At 40.1% G+C, this 22,394-nt stretch overlaps 1 protein-coding gene across 14 annotated transcripts in view; it reads left to right on the forward strand.

The window, feature by feature from the left end:
* The window catches only part of mbnl1 (muscleblind-like splicing regulator 1), a 139,614-nt gene that overhangs the window by 23,751 nt on the left and 93,469 nt on the right, over window positions 1–22,394 (forward strand). For 2 of the 14 annotated variants that reach the window (XM_057857372.1, XM_057857370.1), the window contains exon 2: window positions 3,858–4,011. The gene's annotated coding sequence lies outside the window, so the exon portion shown is untranslated. Of the gene's footprint in view, window positions 1–3,546; window positions 3,697–3,749; window positions 4,012–5,219; window positions 5,291–22,394 lie in introns of those variants that run through there. The other 12 variants (XM_057857380.1, XM_057857383.1, XM_057857371.1 and 9 more) reach the window with 11 other exon arrangements.

Below are 22,394 nucleotides of genomic sequence, written 5' to 3' on the forward strand. Positions count from 1 at the left end.
GAGTGCTCCTGCTGCCTTTTAGTGGGTAAATGATGAGTAGCATTTAGTGTGTAAGCTACTTCATATGCTGGTAGCAGTACTGCTGACCAAATTATTAAGTCTGTGTGCGGGCCAGATGTTATTGATTTTATGACAGAGGCTGGGGGCCGGATGAAATTTGACCACGGGCTGCATTTGGCCCCCAGGCCGGCCTTTGGACATGTCTGATCTAAACCTTTTGGAATTTGTCACATTTCTACCATATTTTTCGGACTATAAGTCGCACCTGAGTATAAGTCGCACCAGCCATAAAATGCCCAATGAAGAGAAAAAAAAACATATACAGTGGTACCTCTACATACGATCACTTCGACACACGATCTTTTCGACATCCGACGTAAAATTTGAGCCGCCATTTGTTTCTACATCCGACGAGTTGCTCGAAATACGACGACATGACAGCACTGCAAACGGACGCACGGTGGATTTTCTTGTGTGAGAAATCAACAAAGTTTTCAAAAAAAGTTGATACAGTTGGAGAAACAAGGAAAAAAGTGATGCTTACCTTTGAAATGAAGATGCAAGTTATAGAACAATATGAGCTTGGGGTGCGCGTCCCTGAACTGGCTCAACAATACAGCTCCATGGTCCTCTTCCGACCACCGTTCGCCACTATTTATAAGTTAAGGTGACAATTATTATTGTGGTAACATTGCCAAGGAAATCGCCAGCTTCGTCACGTTTTTATCATTTATTTAAGAACTTATCCAACACAAAACGCCCATTGTCTTAAGCAGTTGACCGCTCTCAAGAAAACGAAAGTATTATCTCTACCGCACCGACCTATCTCACTGAGACGTCACCTTCGCGGTGCGTTCAGGGACAGTAAAAAGTGTCCGCCATATTAGAATCCGATTCGTTACATTATTTACAGGAATAATTATTAATTATTCTTCTTATTATTATATTCTGAATTATTTATTTATAACTTATTTGTTTTTCTATGTTTAATTGCCATTTGTAACAGTGCCAGCAGTATTTATTAAGAATTTAGTGTATGTTTTTAGGCTTTGGAACGAATTAATGGAATTATAATGTATTCCTATGGGAAAATCCTGCTCGACATACGACCATTTCGACTTACAAACAAGGTCCTGGAACGAATTAAATTCGTATGTAGAGGTACCACTGTATAAGTCGCACCGGAGTATAAGTCGCATTTTTGGGGGAAATTTACTTGATAAAATCCAACACATAGAACAGACATTTCATCTTGAAAGGCAATTTTTAATATAAAAATGCTGAATAAGTGTACAGTGTACAGTGGATGAACAACGAAATGCGAATATACTGTCCTCACCAGGACGCTACGGCTTGGTCCTGGCTATTCAGCGGGCTAAACTCCCAAATGACGATGCTGGACGTCTGTATAATTTGCTGAATCAATTTCGTCCTCGATACCAAACACGTTGGCATCAACGAAAAAAAAAGATAATTAGGTGCTTTTACAGCAATGACAAAAACGGTTAGCATGCGTTCGCTAGCATTAGCATATCGTTCAAACAAGCACACAACTGGCTCTAAGTGTCCGATCGCGGGTGGAAAACACACAACAACAACAGAAAAGTTGACACACACAGGCTTTGCCTCTGTAGAGATATTTTACAAGCATAAATCATTGAACGTAGGTTCACAGCCGTGTTTCTCTCTCGCTAACTCGCCCACTCACTCAAAGCTACGTAGCTGTCGGTCTTCTTCTGGCGTGTGAACGCACTTCTTCACGTAAACAAGCGCAAGTGCGCCCCCACGTGGGCGTGAAAGCGCCACAAACTAAAAGCATGCATTTCAATATAAAAAGTCAATAATACAATTGAACACACATTGCCAATTGCAGAACGCAAACGTGGCCATAGCTATTAAGAGTTATTCAGATAACTATAGCATAAAGAACATGCTAACAAGTTTATGAAACCATCAGTGTCACTCCAAAACACCAAAATAACATGTGAAATGATATCATAATGTGTTAATAATTTCACACATAAGTCGCTCCTGAGTATAAGTTGCACCCCCAGCCAAACTATGAAAAAAACTGCGATTTATAATCTGAAAAATACATAAAATCACCATCAAATGTGATCTGATCTTTTTCAAAATCACACGGATGAAAAAACAGTTTTTGTGTTAACTAAAACCACCCAAAAATATATAGGTTTTCATATTTTAATGAGGATAGTATGCAAACAATGACAGAAGGGGGAAAAAATAAGTAAGTGAACCATCACATTTAATATTTTGTGGCAGCAATAACTTCAATCAGGTGCTTCCTGTAGCTGCAGATTAGTCTGTCACACGATCAGGACTAATCTTGGCACATTCTTCTCCACAAAACTGCTGTAGTTCGGTCAGATTCCTGGGATGTCTGGCATGAATCGCTGTCTTTAGGTCATGCCACAGCATCTCAATGGGGTTCAAGTCTGGACTTTGACTTGGCCACTCCAGAACGTGTATTTTGTTCTTCTGAAACCATTCTGAAGTTGATTTGTGTGTTTTGGATCATTGTCTTGTTGCGGCATCCATCCTCTTTTTAGCTTCAACTGTTTGACAGACGGCCTCAGGTTCAGATACTTTTTCCTACCACTGTACACTTCATACATGTGGTATAGTGCAATATACATTCAGTTAGACGTGGCGTTAAACTGCTGTCTGTCGTTGTGTTGTGCATGAGTCTGCAGACGAAGTAAATGAGGAAGTGTTTAACGTTTCAAGGCTGTATGTTTTATTTGACAATCCACTGCAATCCTTCTCCATATACTTAGTACATACTGCCATACATGCAGTACATACAGTAGTTGTACCAGAAATGATTTTGTCATGAATATTAAAAAACAATTTACGACTTTTTAGCTACGGTACAGAAAATTGCAAATGATTAAATTCGATGAATAACAGAAGGCTGGGTTTTTGTAAAAATCTGCAAATCCCAATTTGGATTAATAGGAAATGTAGAGTCTGGATTGACCCAAACCTTTGATTGTGTACAGTATCTTGCTGCTCCTTTGGTGAGATTGTACATTTTTTTGTGTTTATCTAAGATCTTTGATATAGTAATGGGTTTCATTTCATTATCAGACTGTTTGGATTCAATGGAACAAAATTGATGTGTGTGTTCATATGAAAATCATTGATCGTTATTGATTATTGGAATGTTAAGTGTTGGTAGATGTGCTATTCTTATTCTGGGTTTCGCCTTCTCTCTCTGGATTGTACATATTTTATTTTCTATTAGATGTGCCATCCTCACTCTGTTCAGTCATGTCTTTCTCAGTCTTTTTTGGTCTCCTTTCACTTCCTTCCTGCATCCCCTTTCTCTCTATCTGTATAATTTTTCAAGTCTCAATTCATCCCCTGTCTTTGCAATACACTTCCGGGTCTGACTTCATACGCAATGGCTATGTACCTCTTGTGAAGGGGGCAGCAGGGAGGGGGCGTGGTCCGCCTGCAGTAAGGAATCGAAGGAATATGAGGGGACTGCGGGGTCTGCTGTGCCGTCAGAGCTTCCGCCTCCTTCACAGCTGTTGCTACTGCTCCCTCTACCCTCACCCGCCCGTACGCATCAGTTACCTTGGACAGCAGACAGACGATCTTGAGACTGGGGAGAAAGTGGGCACATTTCTTTCCTTAAAGCAGTTAGCACAGCCACTTGACGAGGCTGCGGTGAGGAGACACGTACAGGGCAAATGCTGCAACGTACACACGCAATCGCAGATACACACTCCTCCCTCTCTTCCCTCCCTCCCTCTCTCACTGTGGTGCTAGACTGCACAGCTCCTCCACTCACTCGCTGCTGATTCACCCGCTTGCCTCTCTTCTGCCAGTCGCTCTGCCGTGCTGTGCTCTGCCTGCCTGCCTGCCTGAGAATGGTCCAGCCGGTGCCTGGGGGTCTGCTGTCGCAGCCTGTCTGAACACACGCGCGAAGAGTTGGTCGACACGCGGAAGCACTCACATATTATCTGGAGAGCAATGTGAGAGGTAAGAGCTCCCTTCGTAACCCTCCTCCCAACCACGGTGGTTTATCTCGATCTTTCCTGCTGTGGGTGCTGCAGTCTTGACTTTCCAAAGTGGGCGTCTGTGCATTGGAGCATAAGCGACAATGTGTGGATTGTTGTCCTTCGTGATTGCTCCGTCTAACAATTATGTGTGCTATGATTACTCTGTGTATCCAGTCAATGTGCCAAAGGGTTAACGTCTGTTTGTTACAGCTTGTTTTACAGCCATTGGCACTGACACACACACACAGTAAAAAACACTCTTGCCTCAAAGCGGACAGCCACAATAGCCATTTCCTGGGGCTAGTTCACCAGAACATTGTCTGACGTGGTTATGTGTGCGCCTGCATGTGCTCAGAGGGCCGTTGTTGAATCAGGAAGAAGTAGAAGATAATCAATAGATCACCCACTCGGTTCTCGTTCCCCCACGTCTGACTCAACACTCTTTGGAGTTGTCCCGCAGAGCAGGGTTATGACGTTGAGGAATGATAAAATTTGATTCCCTTCCCTCCATTGCTGCGTCAGCCCAAAGGGGAAGCATGATTTTGCACGTTTGTGTGTGAGTGTGTTTCTCTCAATGTGTGGGTGTGTGCGCGCACCGCAAACTACCGCCCTGCTGCATGTAAATTATATGTGACATGTGAAACTGCTGCTTCCTTATATGGTAAGCACAGTATTTCAGTACAGTAGAATCTTGCCAAGTATTCCGGATCGCGGCTGGAGAGTACGTGTGTGTGTGTGTGTGTGTGTGTGTGTGTGTGTGTTTGAGTGGGTGACTCTGTCTGTGGCGGTGTGTTTGCTTGTGTGTGTGACTAGGGGAGTGTTTGCATGTGTCTGGTAGAGGGGGAGTTACCAAGAGAGGGACAAAGTTGCGAAAAAGAACGAAAACAAGCAAATGGAGGGAACCTTCTTCTCAATGTTTGAACTGAATTAAACGTAAGTCGTTCTCTTTTGCTTGTTTTCTGAAGTCAAATGAGATGACACCCCTCAAAAATATCTTCCCCGGATCATATGAGTGTAATCGTGGTTAAATTGCCTTAACTCACTAACGGCCCGAATTACATCAGCATGGGATTCTGCGAAAGTCATGATAAGATCAGTGGATCTTCTGAAGCTTTCGAAAATGATCTTATCATTCTTTTCTTTGCCCCACCAATGCTCATTACATCCGTTTTCCTCTCGTTACTCCAGGCTACCTGTCGTTAGTGTGTCTGTGGTTAGGGCCAATGATCTGGAATGTTGTTGTGACTTTGTGGGAGTCAGTAAGTAGCTCATACAGCGGTGCTCATGCGCACACAGTATCACTAGTGCACTCTGTACATTGATGCTGAGAGAGATCTGTTGTCAATTACAACACGTCCCAAGTACAGTTGACTAGTTCCATCATTATATTCGAGCAGAAACTTAAGGTGCTTGCTGTTTTTGCTAAACAGCTGTTCAAGTGCGTGTGGAGCCCATGGTATAGGTACATGCAGGATTATATGCTTGACAGCATTGGCGCTGACAGGTTAAGCCTTTATTAGACGATGGCTTTTCTCTGTTCCAACTCTGTTGTGACCACATTTCAACAATTTTTCACACCATTATGCGAGACCTCTGTTCCATAATATTCCTCACTGAGCCAAAACAAATGGCTCATGACACCACTATTTAACTTGTTAACCTTCTGTAATGTTTATTTTTATATTTTCTGATGAATTCATATGATTCAATATGTGATCCAACTGATTCCCAAGAACCGTTTGAGTCACGCTGTTTCTCGAGAAAGTCGCAAGTGACATTCGTTTGTCTGTTTTTCGCTGTTGTGTCCAGTGCTGCTCACCCGCGCAACTCTCTGCCCCCACTTTCTTGACATTTTCAACAAAAGGACATTTACTAACACATTTTAACAGGCAGTTTGCAGTGGCTAACATGTTTCTTCAGTCATACTAGTACATGAACAGCCCCTCCATCTTCAACCAATGTCATATCCCTCACTCACGGGGTGGCATGGCTCAGTGGTAGAGTAATTGTCCCCCAACCCAGAGGTTGTGGGTTTGATTCTCCACCCTGATGAACTCGTCTAAGTGTCCTTGAGCAAGACACTGAACCCCATGTTGCTCTTGGTGCTGCGTCACCAGTAGGTGGATGGTGAGATAGTGTAAAGCGCTTTGAGCGCCTTGAAAGGTGGAAAAGCGCTATGTAAGTGTAACACCATTTACCATTTACTCCCTATTTTAAAAAATGGTATATAGGGGTTTGATAAATTGCGATACTTTGTAGCCCAAAAGGTTATGGTTATGGTCACATCTGATTCATTTTAGGACATTTACAGGTTACTTCCTGTTGATTTCGAGTCACTTCCTATTCATTTGGGGACATTCTTGGGTCAATTCCTTTTCAGTAACCCAAAATCAACAAAAAGTGACTCGTACAAACCATCAAAGGAAAAGGAAGTGACTGAAAATCAACAGGAAATGACGTGAAATACCCCAAAATGCACTCGTACCCTGGCATTGGCTGCCACTGACGGCCATGGAAGTAAAAATCATTTGAAGTGGGAGAGATGACATCAATCGCTGCCACCCTCCCAGTTCAAATGGATTGGATGTCTATTAGTGATAAACTGATTCCAATTCACAGCAGAAGGATTAAAAGAGTTTGTTTTTTCTGTTTATTAGTTGTTTTTTTGAATATCCTAGAATGATTTCCTGACCCATGTGTTGATAATTGTTGTTTCGCCATATTGTGAGATCGTCATCGTGAACCTTGTATTGCAAATCGTATCATATGGTGCTGTACCTAGAGGTTCCCACCCCTAACGATGACACATAATCAGTTGTGATCGTCACAGGAAAAACTATTTAGCTACAACAAAATATTAATGCTAGCAATACTTTGCTAACAATAGAACTGTGAACAAGCCACAATTGCTTGGTTGATAGCATGACTTTCATAATGGAGCATAAATGTCTCCTCCAAGGCTGCCCTATATTAGTGTTTCTGTTCATAACTTTTATGGACAGAATATCTGGGTGCAGCCGAAGCGTTTAGGGGGTTCGTTTTGGCGGCCTCAGTATTGCATCTCTGCTTTTTGCAGATGATGTAGTGTTCTTGGCTTCATCAAGCGATGACCTTCAACTCTCCCTGGAACGGTTCGCAGCGTGAAGCTGTTGGGATTAGGGTCAGGCATCGTTTGAATTTGAACGGTTCCGATTCCATGTTTCAATTCCGGTTACAAACGATTCCGATTCTTTTAATAGGAATTGTAAAAAAAATTGCATAGTTTATATTAATTTATTAACATCTCGATTATTTTTTAAATTATGTAAACTTTAAATTAACTCTGAATTTCTCACAAGGCGATCTGTATAGCTTGAATATGAAGAAGTTTCTTTCCAGAGGAGTGCACTTTCACAATGATGTTTGTTTTTCAAAATCTCACGGAGAAAACATTTACACATATTCTTTTGCCTATATTTTAGAGCGTCTTATGATGCTGGCATTTTTACATGTTATTGAGCTCCACTAATGGGCTAACTTGGTGCAGAATATGAAACAAATAAACAAAAAAACAACTTGTAAAACCCAGTCCAGATTAGCAGCGGGTATGGTATAAAATCAGAAACAGTTTTTGTTGAGGATAAAAATCATATCTGCCTTCTCAGGCAGTAAGCGTGAACGTTTTCGACATATAGTGTCTCTTGCAGTGAAGAACACACGAACACTGCGTGTAGATGAAGCTTGAATGCATAAATTTGAGAAAGCGAGAAAAATTAGCAAATATTATGTAAAAATTATGTATATCATGCAAATATTACCCATCCATCCATCCATCCATCCATCCATCCATCCATCCATCCATCCATCCATCCATCCATCCATCCATCCATCCATCCATCCATCCATCCATCCATCCATCCATCCATCCATCCATCCATCCATCCATCCATCCATCCATCCATCCATCCATCCATCCATCCATCCATCCATCCGCTTATTCCGGGGTAGTGTCGCAGTGGCAGCAGAAGAGATGTAATTTATTGTTTTACTTACCTGGTTCTGACGGGTTAGAAGACCGGCACAGCGTATCAAATATGCGGCACTCAGCTATGCACTACTCAGAACTTGTATTCCATGAAGCCAGAGGTGTTTAATTATATTTGTCGTGCAACCACCTTTGCATGATATAGCTGTGTTGCAAATGTTGCACTGAGCTGACTGGTCATTTTTCTTTGTGAAGTTGAGCCAAACTTTTGAGTGCCGCCGCACCGTATCCATGGTTAAAATCAAGTTGCAATGACAAACACACGATTCGTTTGGCTTCTTCTTCGTGGTGTTCAGAAGCTATTTTTTTTCCGATCGGCGATCAGGGCACCGAAACATGGAATTGAAATTTTAAAATTTGAATGGTTCCGGGAGCATCGGAGTGTTAGTCCTGGATCCCATCGATGCTCGATGCCCAACCCTAGTTGGGATGAGAATCAGCACCTCCAAATCCAAGACCGTGGTCCTCAGTCGGGAAAAGGTGGAATGCTCTCTCTGGGTTATGGATAAGGTCCTTCACCAAGTGGAGGAGTTCAAGTATCTCGGGGTCTTGTTAATGAGTGATGGAAAAATGGAACGGGAGATCAACAGGCAGATCGGTGACGCGTCTCCAGTGATGCGGACTCTGCATCGGTCCGTCGTGGTGAAGAGGAAGCTGAGCCGAAATTCGTAGTTCTCTTTTACCGGTCGACCTACATCCCTACCCTCACCTATGGTCCCAATCTGTGGGTGATGACCAAAAGAACAGTATCCCGGATCCAAAAGGCTGAAATGAGTTTCCTCCGTATGGTGTCCAGACAATCCCTTAGAGATAACGTGAGAAGCCCGGTCATCCGGGAGAGGCTCGGAGTAGATCCCCTGCTTCTCCGCATTAAGAGGAGCCAGATGAGTTGGCTCGGGCATCTGATTAGGATGCCTCCGGGGGTGCCTCCCTAGTGAGGTGTTCCTGGCACTTCCCACTGGGAGGAGGCCGTGGAGCCAACACAGGACACGCTGGGAAGACTACGTCTCCCTGCTGGCCTGGGAACGCCTTAGGATCCCCCAAGAACAGCTGGATGAAGTGGCTGGGAAGAGGCAAGTCTGGGCTTCCCTGCTGAAGCTGCTTCCACCACGAACCGATCTCAGATAAGCGGGAGAAAATAGATGGATGGAGCAATAATGTAGGACTGGTGTCAGTTTTGAAGTTTTACTTTTAGGAATCTACAGTTGAAAAAGATATCTGTCGTACGGAAATGTTGCTAAATCTGTCTAATTCGAGGGGATCCTCCCAGCTCTCCGAGGCCCCTTACTGCTTCTTCTTTTTGATAGACTTAGGCCCTGTTGTAGAAAAACAAGGATTGGGTATTTTTTTATTTTCCACAGGTACAATAATTATATTAGTGTGCGGCCTAAGAAATATGCCCACCATATATGTCCGTGAGAGCAAATTATTGACCTTTTTTCCCCAGGAGTGATGATTTCGTAAAAACGTCATTAGTTAAAGATGGGGCAAGAGTGATGTTTTTTGTTGTTGTTGTTGTTTTTTTACTCATGCTCTTCTTACGGTTTTACTCAAAATTGACCAAATATAGTAAAAAAGTGGTTTTCTTTTTAATTATTTAACTTTTTTAAAAACCCATTTTAATAAGCCATTTCTACCCCGACAGGCTTGTTTGCTCGCTCCAACCCTTGTTTTTTTCTTGACCAGCTCACTGGGCATGTTTGTGTCTGCATTATTATCTTTTTTAAACATTTTTATTTTATTTTTTTTAGCATTTGAAAATGATTGGGATGGGAAGGTGGGTTCCAATGCCATGTAGAAAGAGAGTTGCGACACTCTGATCTCGCCACGGGTGGTCACGTGGTTCAAGTAGGCGTGAATAGTACCAAGCACAAGCAGCGCTCTAATGGCTTTCTACGCAACTGACGGCGTTGATTGTGAAATTTATGGGAAAATGGATAAAATCACGTATCTGAGTACTTGTTTGATTAAGTCATTGCATGATAACATATTTGCAAATGCTAGATTTACATTTGGAGTGGTAAGGCGTCAACTGGAAAATGATGTAAACTGTTACACAGAAGGGAACTTTCTCATGTTGTGGAGGGAAAGTTTCATGATTGTTTTAGCATTAGCACGGGACTTCTTCATTGAATTGTAAAATGATTTAGGTTTTTCTTTTTCACAAAAAGAATACGTTTTCCCATAGAATATCTAGATTCCTTGATTCACTCCCCAGTGGTAATATGTTAAAGATAACACCACGTGACCCATACAGTATATTACACAGGTTGTAAGTGGTGCTTCCTAGTTTTGTTTCGTCACATTGACTTATAAAAACACTTCTTTCCCCCAAAATGTTTGGGTTTGTGGTCACAACTTTGAAATTCTATTTTCCAATTTTCTTATTGTTGTACTTTCTAATGCATATTTGTGTTTATTTATATAGAAATATTTTTTTCTTCCTCGTTTTATAGACTTAGTTTGACCTGAAACACAGAGAAATGACATTTAACAAATATTTTCTGCAAAAATAGGACGTAAAATTGGAAATTTTGAAGATAGCCTCTAATTTTAACCAAAACCAAACTTTTTCCTTTATAGTGGCACTTTTTCAAGTAGTTTGGACCCAAGCAATGAGAATCAAATTACAAGCAAGGAACAAATTTTATTTTAGTTTTTCCGTAACATGGTGAAATGTGTAATAATAACAACTGCGGGCTGTGATGGTTGGTTGTGTAGCATTTGGATGCACCGATCGGTTAGAAAAGAGCTATCTAATGTATGGTTTCCCCAAGGACTAAGAGCAGCAGAAAAAATGGATGGCAATGGTCAGCCATCAAAACATCAAATTGAAAGGCTCTTTTTTGCTTTTTGCTGTTTAAAAAGGGGCTCAGTGACCAAAGATAGTAGTCACCATCTGCAGGCACTAGCAGCTGTCCCCAGCATAAGCAGCAGTATAATGTGCATCATGAAAATGTAACAAAAAAATATGTATAGTATGCATTAAATTTAGTTTTCATTATAATTCTATTTTTTGTTGACATCACTTTTCAGTCTATACACAAATCAAATCAAATGTATTTATATAGCCATTACAAAAATCAGAAAGGTCCTCAAAGTATCAGACATTTTCATCTAAAGAATACAGCTTGTCATGCATTAACTTGGTACTCTTCAATGAGGGCGATACCCTCAAAGATGACAAAATCAAGCTAACAAGCATGTGAAAGCAGATCGTCTACCAACACTCACAAAAACAGATAAGTGTATTTGTCACAAAAGGCCTCTGAAAGAGTTGACAATTTAAAAGAGAAATGACTTGGATGTAGACACACGTCACGGTCTAAGAGACCTAGTGTATATAACTACGCTTTCTTGGAAGTTTGGGACACTCGGAAAAATAGATCTCACGCCTCAAATTGCTGAGCTAAATGAGTTCTCGATATACGTTTGTGTGGAACTATAGCTCACAACAACACAAAAAAATATTTTGTTTTCGCCGAAACTAGTAAAGCTCTTTACAAGGCTATTACAATCTCTCCTGCTCCTTAAAATACGACTTGATGTTTTCTTGTGGAACAAATGGAATCGAGTGAGGGCCAGGCGAGTGGGCCGAGTTCAAGCGACGACAAACCTGAGCGAAGTCACTCCCGGCTGGATTAAACGGGGACTGGCAGAGGGGGTGTAAAAGTCACGGAAAAATGTAACAAAACGAAGAAGTAGTCATGCCATGAAATTATTGTACTAAAACTTAGAAGATTCACATGTATGCATTTAAATACTACTTTATTTATATACCTCTCGCTTGGCTAAATTCCAAACTGCTCACGCACGGGCTCAAATGCACTGTACACGATGTGACGCGGGACATCAATGGAAAGCAACTTCAGAACGGGCATTTAGCAGCGATTGAGCAAATTTGTTTGATTTTCCTTCATTTAATCCTTTATGTATTTCTTTGCCCTTGAGCCCAACTCGCTCTGGCTACCTTTTTTAAGACACATGTTAAAAATCTCGGAGTGATATATGATAGCAGGCTCAACTTTGAAAAAGAGATTAGTTTTGTTGTAAGAGCAAGTTTTTTTCCAGCTCTTGGCCAAAGTGAAGCCTTTTCTTAGTCGCCACGACCTTGAAAAAGCAAATCACAGTTTTATAAGGTCAAGGCTGGACTACCGCAACGCACTTTATGTTGGTTTTCCCAAGTCCTCAATTTCTCGTCTCCAACTTGTTCAAAATGCTGCTGTGCCATTTTTTACAGATACACCTAGATATGAACATATTAACCCCGTGCGTTCATCGTTCCACTGGCTTCCAGTCCATTTTAGAATTGATTTAAAAATTTTACTGTTTGTTTTTAATTCTATTAATGGCCAGGCTCCTTCTTACTTATCGGAAATTTTAACCATCCGTAATTCTGGCAGGACTCTTCCTTCTACCGGCCAACTTCATTCGCCCGTTCCGAGGTCCAAACTCAAACAGTGGGAAGACCGATCTTTTGCAGTTGCTGCCCCCAGGTTGTGGAATAGTCTTCCCCCGAAATCCGCATCACTAAGAATTTAGGCTTTTTTAAATCTCGGTCAAAGACACACCTTTTTAGACTCGCCTTTCCCCCAGATTAGTGTAGCCTGGTTTTATTTCTTAAGGGTTTTTAATGTTTTCGGATTTTATCTGTTTTATTGTTTTATTTGCTGTCTGAATTTTATCGTGATGCGTTGTTTTGTTTCTTTTCATTTTTGTCTTATTGTCATTGCATAATACTTTCCTGCCTTTTATTTACTATGAGCCATGTTTGTCTTTGTTGTAAAGCACTTTGGGGACATTTCGGGTTTTGTAAAGGGCTATATAAATAAATGTTATTTAATTTAATACCTCAAAATACTTCCAAACCGCTGACATATTGGCGGTGAGCCAGTGCTTTTGCTTCTTGCCATGTTTTGATGACGTCATTACAAGAGGACTACATTTCTTTTCGGTGGTAAACTTTCGGTCTTTTAACCGAAAATGCAATTTTAGCTTTTTTCGGCCAAAGGTTTTCGGCGCTCAATTTTCAGTCACGTCTCTACTAAATGACTTAAATAAAACATGCTCCCTGAATGCATGCCTGTGGCCACTGTGTAGAAATATTTCTGTGAGCTGCTGACAATGTTTGGCGTGATGACCCAAACAATATGAATGAGATCCAATGAGCTTCTCGTTAAGCCATAAGGCCAGAATTTATCGGTAATATCCATTGACTTCATCACATCCGTAGCACACACAAAGATCCAATGTTGCACAAAATTGTATAGACACTGCAACTTAAGAGTAAACACCACCGGGACACAGTTTGTCTGTGTGTGTGCGTGTGTGCGTGTGCATGCTAAACAAGGGGCTTCATTGTCTCCAGAGGTTGGCTTACAGAAGAATAACTGGGGTTTGTGCACTCTTGGCCTAAGACGACCGCAATCCAGTGAGTTAAACGAATAGTCGCGAGGGGGCAATGACTTGAGAAGGGGACTGAAAGCCTTCGCAACTAGGTGAGGGAATGCAGAATGGGAGAGTGTGTTTGTGTATTGTAGAATGCGTTCTTGGTTTTCATCTGTCATCCTGTGTCTGTGGAAAAGTGTTACCCCCAAATTCCACATAGTACGTGCCCGCTCAGCGTCACTCCATTGCGGACCGCCTGCATGCAGACTGCGTTAGAGACAGACCCGCAGACGCGTCCACGAAACAGAGGAGAGCAAATTCTATTTCCTGTTTGGTGCGTGCTAAACAGCAGGACTTGATTCGGCCACAGGTCGACGGACCAGAAAATTGAACTTGTACTAAGGCTGCAACTAATAATGATTTTTTATAATCGATTAATTAAACGATTCATCGGATAAATGTAATTTTTTTTTCAATTGCCTTCAAAATTTAACTTTAAGTTGTTTTAATCATGTTGTAAGAAATAATAAAGACAATATGGATGACTATTTCCTTCAAAAAATAATATTTTAATTCAGCTTCCTGACTTAAAACAGTACAGTTAGACCGAAGTTTTAATAAAGGTTCTGAGTATAAAACATAAAAAAGAATTTCTCAGTGCACAAGGTCAGTATAAATTTTTCATTCAAATTAAAAAACATACTGTTGACTGACACTGTTTTTTTCTTGTGGGCAAAGCACTGATATTGTGTCAACGACTCATTAATTTTATTTAAACAAACTAAACAACATCTGATAAGGAGGAGGACGACTGTAATGCATCAGTTTTCTTTATCAAACAGTTGTTCATCAATACATTCCAAATCCAATTTCAAAGCGCACTCTCTTGTATGACAATTAACAGTTTGACTGGGAGTTTGTGTTGAAAGGACACTAAGATGTTAGATTAATGGGTTTATGTGTGTGGTTTCTTTATAACAAGAAATGAGATAACTTTACTATCTAACAATAATCTGATAATATGCTTCTCTAAAACACAATACAAACGGACACTTAAGACACTGATTAGCATAATCGCTAGCTAGCGTAGCGCTCGGTGCCAAGTAATAACGTCTCATCAACAAAGAATACAAACACACACACAATCCTGGTGAATCCGGGACTTTTGGCAAGTACCGTAGCACAGAAGACTATAGAAAAGTTGGCTATTGGTAGAGAGGAACGTGTTAACAAGCTACTTTGCTATCGCTAGACACACTAAACACGCTGGAGAGAACTCTTGTGGCTGGTGAGAAACGTAAATGACAGTTTACTTACCGTTTTGTATATTTTGTATATAAATTTTGTATAAAGTGACGTGTGATGGTCACGTAAATGTGAAATCAAGTTTGAGGTGTTTCCCCCCTTGCAGCCACCCACCGCAAGCAAGTCTTGACGTCGGATGTCCTTCCTCCTCTAAACAGCGGCTGTCTGCTTCTTTTCGGTCGCCAAAATACTCCCATACAAGCGATTTTTTTGGTTTTTTTTGACAGGGGAAAAAGCTCACCACCTTCAGCCATTATGTCAACTCTAGTCTATGGCACATTGTAGCGTCACTGACGAACATAGCAACAACCGGAGGGGTGAGCGCTCCCGCTCCATTTCTCGCTGCATTTTTGCTATATTAAAAATAGCTAATACCGTACTACGGTATGACCGTGACGTTTTAATACCAAGGTAATCCTTGAAAACGGTAACCGGCACACCCCGACTGTCATTTTATGTTTATTGTGCAATAATCCAATTGTAACATGTACCGTAATCTTCGGACTATAAAGCGCATCAGACTGTAAGCCGCCACCAACCAAATCTGACACGAAAACGCCATTTGTTCACAGATAAGCCGCACGGGACTATAAGCTGCAGCTGTCCTCACTGTATTATGGGATATTTACACCAAAAGATATTAACCGGTAACACTATATTTGACAGCGGCATCATAACACCGTCATAAGATCAAATGAAACACCATTAAGCTTTGCAGCCAATTGGTTTAAAGTTTCAAGAAGCTTCATTTGGTCATCATTGCTCCCTTGGGGGAGACAGTCAACCTCTGCTGCCACCTGTTGCCAACAATGTTGTCGTCAGACATGCCTCCTAACATGCACTGCAGCGCTACAGATGTAAATTACAATCAAAATTCATGTTCTGTGCTAATTATTTCTTCAGTTACTGTTCCAGTTATTTCATTAATTGTTAGTTATGGTATTTGGTAACACTTTATTTGACAGAGGCGCCATAAGTCTGTCATAAGACCGTCATAATTATGACATGAGACTACGATGAGCATTAATAAATGCTAATGACAGATGTAATTTTGTGTCATCTGGCAAATTATCTCACTTTTGAATGGATGTGAAGGTCTTAGATGGATTTAAATTGAGGTTGTGACAATTCATAATGTCAGTAATGCCGATGATAGTGTCATGTCATAATTACGACCGTTTTATGGCAGTCTTATGACGCCGCTGTCAAAGAAAGTCTTACCTATTAACCCAAATATATCAACAAATAAGCCTCACTGGACTATAAGCCGCAGGATTCAAAGTGAGGGAAAAAGTAGTGGCTTATAGTCTGAAAATTATGGAATTTGTTACATGTTTTGTTTTATGAAATTTTATGCTTTATAAAATATTTATGTTTGAATTTTGGGGGCTTTGAACGGATTAGGGCATTTACATGGAAAACGCGTCTCTACTTACCAAATTTTTAGTTTACAAAACTACTTCCTGAACCAATTAATTTTGTAAGTAGAGGCACCACTGTATAGTAAACATGTACTAAATGGATGTATTATAATAATAGTCTTGAGATAAAATTTTGGTTTTTGAGATCTAGTCAATAAATGTTCTCAAAATTTCACTTCTTTTTCTTGTATATGAATATATTATAAACAGTTTTCCTCTGGAACTATGTTGTTGAGTCAAACATATTTCCATTATATTTTTTACTCTTCAAATTTTATTATCTCGCACACACATTACCAATCAAGGGATTCAATGCATGCCATATGATTTTGTAAAAGGCATATCATCCACCCCTGGTCGCAATTATTAAATGTTTTTCTGTTTCTGACTATAGAAACCTCTAGAAACATAGTGGTAAACAATATGTATAGGTCAGAGAGGGCATTATTGACATGTTTTAATCCCAGTAGCCGCAGCAGTAGCATCTTCATGGAGCCCTGCGGTGTTGTGTTTCCTCCTGCCGTCCTCCACTTTGATGACCTATCTCAGCTCACTGTCACCCTGCCTCCACTTCTATCAGTATGCTGAAACCCAGCAGCAGCAAACAAAAGGAAACCTTCACTGCAGTCAAAAGCTGAAAATAGAAGCGATTGCTGGAAGCTATCATTTTGTTCGTTCTGTTGCTATGTTGCAGCAAAACAAGTGAGATGTGGATTTTGTATGCTGCATAAACTTTCACTCAACTTGAGCTATTGTGTCTCTTCACTAACAGTGGATCGCCTAGCTGTGCTCTTTTAGGAAGGTCCATCAGAACTAACTGTGTTGTTTTCTCATCGGTGTTTAAGTAATTAGTCATACTGACAACTCCAAGACTTGCCTGTTAGAAACACATTACTTTTATTGCGGAACTCTATGCTCATCTGTGCTCCATCGTCAGTGTTTGGCTTGGGTTAACGGATACTCCTGAAGGACACACACCACAAAATTGCTTTTGTGACTCATTGGCAAAGTAAAGAAAAAGAAACACGCTTACTCTTCATGTCAGAAACCGTCCACGATTGTTTGAAACAACACCTTCTGTGAAGTTGCCCCCCCATCAGACACAAATTTAAAGAAAAACTATGTCATCCGAATGTGCTGAAAACATTCTTGTTTGTGCTGCTATCATTTTTGAGATGTTAAAAATTCTTTTATAGGTCAATCTGAGGGCAACCAGCCCCCTGTTTTAATTTTTTCATTAATAACAAATCTTAATTCTATAATTTATTTACACTTCCACCTTACTAAAGTTTTTTTTTTAACAACAGAAAAGGTAAAAACAGTGTCAATCAGATACCATTTAAATTGTTTTTCAGGTCATTCATTGTCGGACAGAGGCAGCACGGCAAAACGCCATGCTAAAAAAAAGGTAAAAATATCCAAATGGCTTACCTCTTCGTCCTCTGTAGGACCATGGCCCCCAACAAAATGTTTACTACATATAAAGGTGAACGACTCCACCTTGCTGGGGTTAAACTGGTCTTTTGAAATCCGCACAAGTTGATCCATTCTTCAAATTTTTCCTCCCGAGTTTTTGGATTCAGGAAACGTATGAAGAAAACATCCTACATACGTTGTAATTTCTAGAGTCGTTTCTACAAGTTCCATTGCAGCAGTGTCTCGTCACCATGTTCTTTTTTAAAAGATTACCGGCAGAAAAAAGGAGTTATAACACGAGTTGTATGCGAGGGCGTGTCTATGTTGACCCACTCTCGGGTTAAGATGGCGACGTCCCGATCTAAAAATAGCATTCGTGCGGTATGCTATTGCAGCAGTTCCGTCACAGCTGACGAAGCAGACCAACTCCCTCAATAACAGAGGGGTGTTCCAACAACTAGCGCAAACGTAGCACAAATGAATGGCACCCCTTTGTGTCCATTTTGCAGTAAATGGGGGGCTTGAGATATTAATTTTGAGTGATGACGTGACTCATAGCCCCCCATTTACGGCAAAATGGATCCGAAGTGGTGTCATTTGTTTGTGCTATGCTTGCGCTAATTGTTGGGACACTCCTCTGTTACTGAGAGATTTGGTATGCTTCATCTGCTGTGATTGACGTCATCACTTGAAATCAATATCTCTATCTTTGAAACGATAGCTGTACAAACGAAAAACGTGGCATAAACGTATGGTACAATTTCCGGTCAATTTTGCAATAAATGGGTGGCTGCGAGACGTCAACACTCGAAATTAATATCTCAAAAACAATAGCAACACAAACGAAAATTTTACAGCACAAACGAGGCACAAACGATTGACACAATTTTTAGCTGTTTTTAATCAAAACTGGCTTGCTGACCTCAGATTGACCTATATAAGAATTTTAAATATCTCAAAAAGGTTAGCAGCACAAACCTACCAAAAACAAATGACACCATTTTTCAATAAATTTGCGTCATATATGGTGGGGGGGGGGGGGGGGGACACATTGAAACAAGTCCCAGATTTTGAATTTTTCGTCAAAAGGCTCATTTTTAAGGCTTCCTCTGTACTTTTCTCTCTCTCACTGTCTCACCATCTTTCCTCCTACCATTCTCGTTCACCTCGCACCAGGTTCTGAGACCTTGGACTTGGAATTGATAGGTATGACCTTGCCCAATGAGTTATTTTGGGGGCATTTTAGGTTCTTTGCTGTTGATTTTCCGTTGGATCCTGTTGATTTTGGTGAATTTACGTACCACTTCCTGTTGATTTTGGGTTAATGAACAAGAAGGGACCCTGGAATCTCCCAAAATGTATAGGAAATGGCTCAATATGGCAGCCAGTGCCTTAACATACACGATTATAGTGGGAAATTTTGCAAGCAACCAGTTGAAACAGTGACAACTTTTCAAAACGATATATCGATTCTTGGCGGGAGCATATCGATAACCTTTCAGGATAGAAAGTATCGCGATATATTACCATTTTGGTATATTGTCACTAGGAGTGGGAACCTCTTGTTACCTCACGATACGATACGATTTGCGATACAAAGCTCACGATAACGATGATCTGACGATATTGTGATACAACGATTATCGATACGTTGGCCAGGAAATCATTCTAAGATAGTCTACAAACTACTAATAAAGAGAAAAACAAGTTTCTGTTGTGAATTGGAATGAGTTTATCACTAGTAGACGTCCAATCCATTTGAACTGGGAGGGTGGCAGCGAATGAACATTCTGCCAATAATCTTGAATGGGCAGTGACTCAACAAGAAATGACCTGTAAATGAACAGCAAGTGACCTGTAAATTCCCCGAAAATCGGAAAGAATGACTGCGAATGCTCTGGTTTCGAATTAGTGCTGCAATGATTAATCAATTGACTCAAGTGTTCGATTAGAAAAAAAAAAAAGATTAAAATGAAATTTTGCTGCTTCGAGTATTCATTTAATTAAAGTGGTGTTGTAATGGTTTGTTTTGAAAGTTTTTGCATTTGTTTTTATTCATTTGGGTCACGACCCTCTAGTCTACCTCATTTCACATGGCTGAATCAATCTGCTCCCTGTTAAGACCAACATAAGCTGTTTTTGTTTGAGCTAATGATTTTTTTGAATGCATAATTTAGTTTAAAGGTATATTTAGCCATTTTTTGTGGGAATATGTGTCTGAGCCATTTGTTAAGAGCATTGTAAAAAAGGGTTAGCATTTTATAGCATTCAAGCTTGCGGAATTTTGCTATGTAAGTTAGCCAATTGTTCTTTTGTTGTACTTAATTCCTCTTTTTTTTATATACCGTGTGAGACTCAGCTCAGGTATTTTAATTTTTTTATGTTTCTTATCCGATTACTCGATTATTCGAACTAAATGGTTCATCGATTAATCGACTACTAAAATAATCGATAGCTGCAGCCCTATTTCGAATGAACGAACGTTCCCAGTCTAAATGGATTGGGTGTCGAGCACCGTCAATGGGTTACTGGGTTAATGGGTTAATGAGTTACCTGAGACACTATTATGGTGGAAGATTTTGGTAGCAACTTGTTGGTTCCTTTTTTTTTTTTTTTTTTTTTTAAAACATTGACACCTTTTTAAAATGATATCTCGATTCTTAGCAGGAGCAAATCGATAACCTTTTGGGATACAAAGTATCACTATATATATCACCATTTCGATATTTTGTCAAACCCCTAATTGTCACACCCCTAGTTGCAACACATGGCTCCACTCCACCTCATTAGTCAAAGATTTAGCTAAAATGGTGTTGGGCCATGTTTGTCTAAATTCAACTTTTTCAGCTACTTGCAATCTACTAAAAGTATGAAAATACAGTGTATGCCTTATATAAGCTGGAGTAGGGAATTTATATTATGTTGCCCTTACATATATATATATAACTAGTACCAGTTTTCTCAGAGCACTACAATTGAGTTTGTTGCTTTTTTTTGTTTTGTTTCAGTTGTCAATAATTCCTAAGGGTGGGATAATAACCACTGCAATTCGTAGTGCAATAGTAGGGTGCCAAAGTTGTATCCTAGATGGCGCCTTTTTCTATTATTTGGCATTTAACTAGAAAATGACAATCAACATTACAGATAATCATCTTAACCTGTTTTGATGTCCTTGATATTTTTGCAGTACAGAGCAGCTTCACATCACACAACCATTTTGTTTGTGCAGTTCACAAGAAGTGGCCAATACATTTTTTTTCTGCTATACCTGAACTCTTACACACGTTTAGATTTTTGGGAACAGTTTTTTCTTTATGTGAATTGGGAATCATTTTCAAAAGAAATCTGGCAAAGATGTCTTTCTGCCAAAGTTAAGGACAATTCCATTTTGGTTTCGTTTTGTCATGTACAAGTGATTCCAAACATTTTCCTGGATTGGCGTATCATAAGATATCACCAAACTTGTACATTACAGCAGTGGTCCCCAACCACCGGTCCGTGAGCCACTTGCAACGGTCCGCAAGAGAAATAATTAGAGACGTGACCAAAAATCCAGTGCCGAAAATAGCTAAAATTGCATTTTCAGTTTTCAGTTAAAAGACCGAAAGCTTATCACCGAATAGTGTGAAGAACCGTAGTCCTCTTGTAATGACGCAATCAAAACACCGCGACATTGCTTCTCATCCCGCGCCACATTGAGTACAGTGCATTTCAGCCCGTGTGTGGGTAGTTTGGAGTTTAATAAAGTTAGCAGTATACAAGTAAAGTAGTATTTATATGCATACATGTGCCTTTGGTGTGGTTAGTACAATAATAAGCCATCTCCACCCTGAACAGCCATACGTAACACATCACCCAATGTCCAATATTCATTTACATGCAATATACTATGTGCAATACTTACTAAGTGCAATATTCAATGCCTCACTGTCAACTTCTGCTACTTAACTTCTATTCACACATATTCTATGTGCAATACTTATTTACTTGCAATAATAATGTGCAATATTCACTGCTTTCCCTGTCAACTGCTGCTACTTCACTTCAATTATTTGCACTGCCTGAACATAGGATTATCTATTCCATATTTTACATTTATTTAGATTTGATACTTTTATTCTTGCAAGCCACTTTGAAATTTTTACCTGTCCTACACTGTAACTGTATAGTTACAATAAAGTGACAATAAAGGGCTATTCTATTCTATTCTATTCTATTCTATTCTATTCTATTGCTTGGTCGCCGCTAGGACTCGGCCCACTCGCTTGGCTCTCAATCGATTCCATTTGTTGCACAATAAAACAGTGAATCTTATTTTAAAGAGTACAAGAGATTGTAATAGCCTTGTAAATAAGCCTGCACAATATATCGTTTGAACATCAGCATCACAATGTGCGCAGTAGTCCAATCGCAGGACGTCTGATTGATTTTAAAAAAAAAAAGTAAACCTTTGTTTTTCTTCATAAAGCAGCAATTGTGTGGAGTTTAAACGGTATTATATGAATACTAGGGATGTTCAGATTGCATTATTTTGCACCTGAGTCGGAGTCACCTGATTTTAAGAGCTGAAAAAAGTTTGGTTTTTATGCTTTGACGCTCATGCTGCCGAGAACAGCCTATCACTTACACAATAAATGGGTTGCCACAGCACACTTCAGACTGTGTACCAAGCTTAACGATGATTAACAGATTCGTGCCTTTGATCATAGAGCTATTGAGGCGTCTCTGGCCAGATCAAAGCTACTAACCTGTCAATCATCATTAACTTTAAGTAACAAACGCCAGCTGCGCTGGTGACCAAAAGAACAG

The sequence above is a fragment of the Corythoichthys intestinalis genome, chromosome 14, assembly GCF_030265065.1.
Source record: "Corythoichthys intestinalis isolate RoL2023-P3 chromosome 14, ASM3026506v1, whole genome shotgun sequence".
NCBI lineage: Eukaryota > Metazoa > Chordata > Actinopteri > Syngnathiformes > Syngnathidae > Corythoichthys > Corythoichthys intestinalis.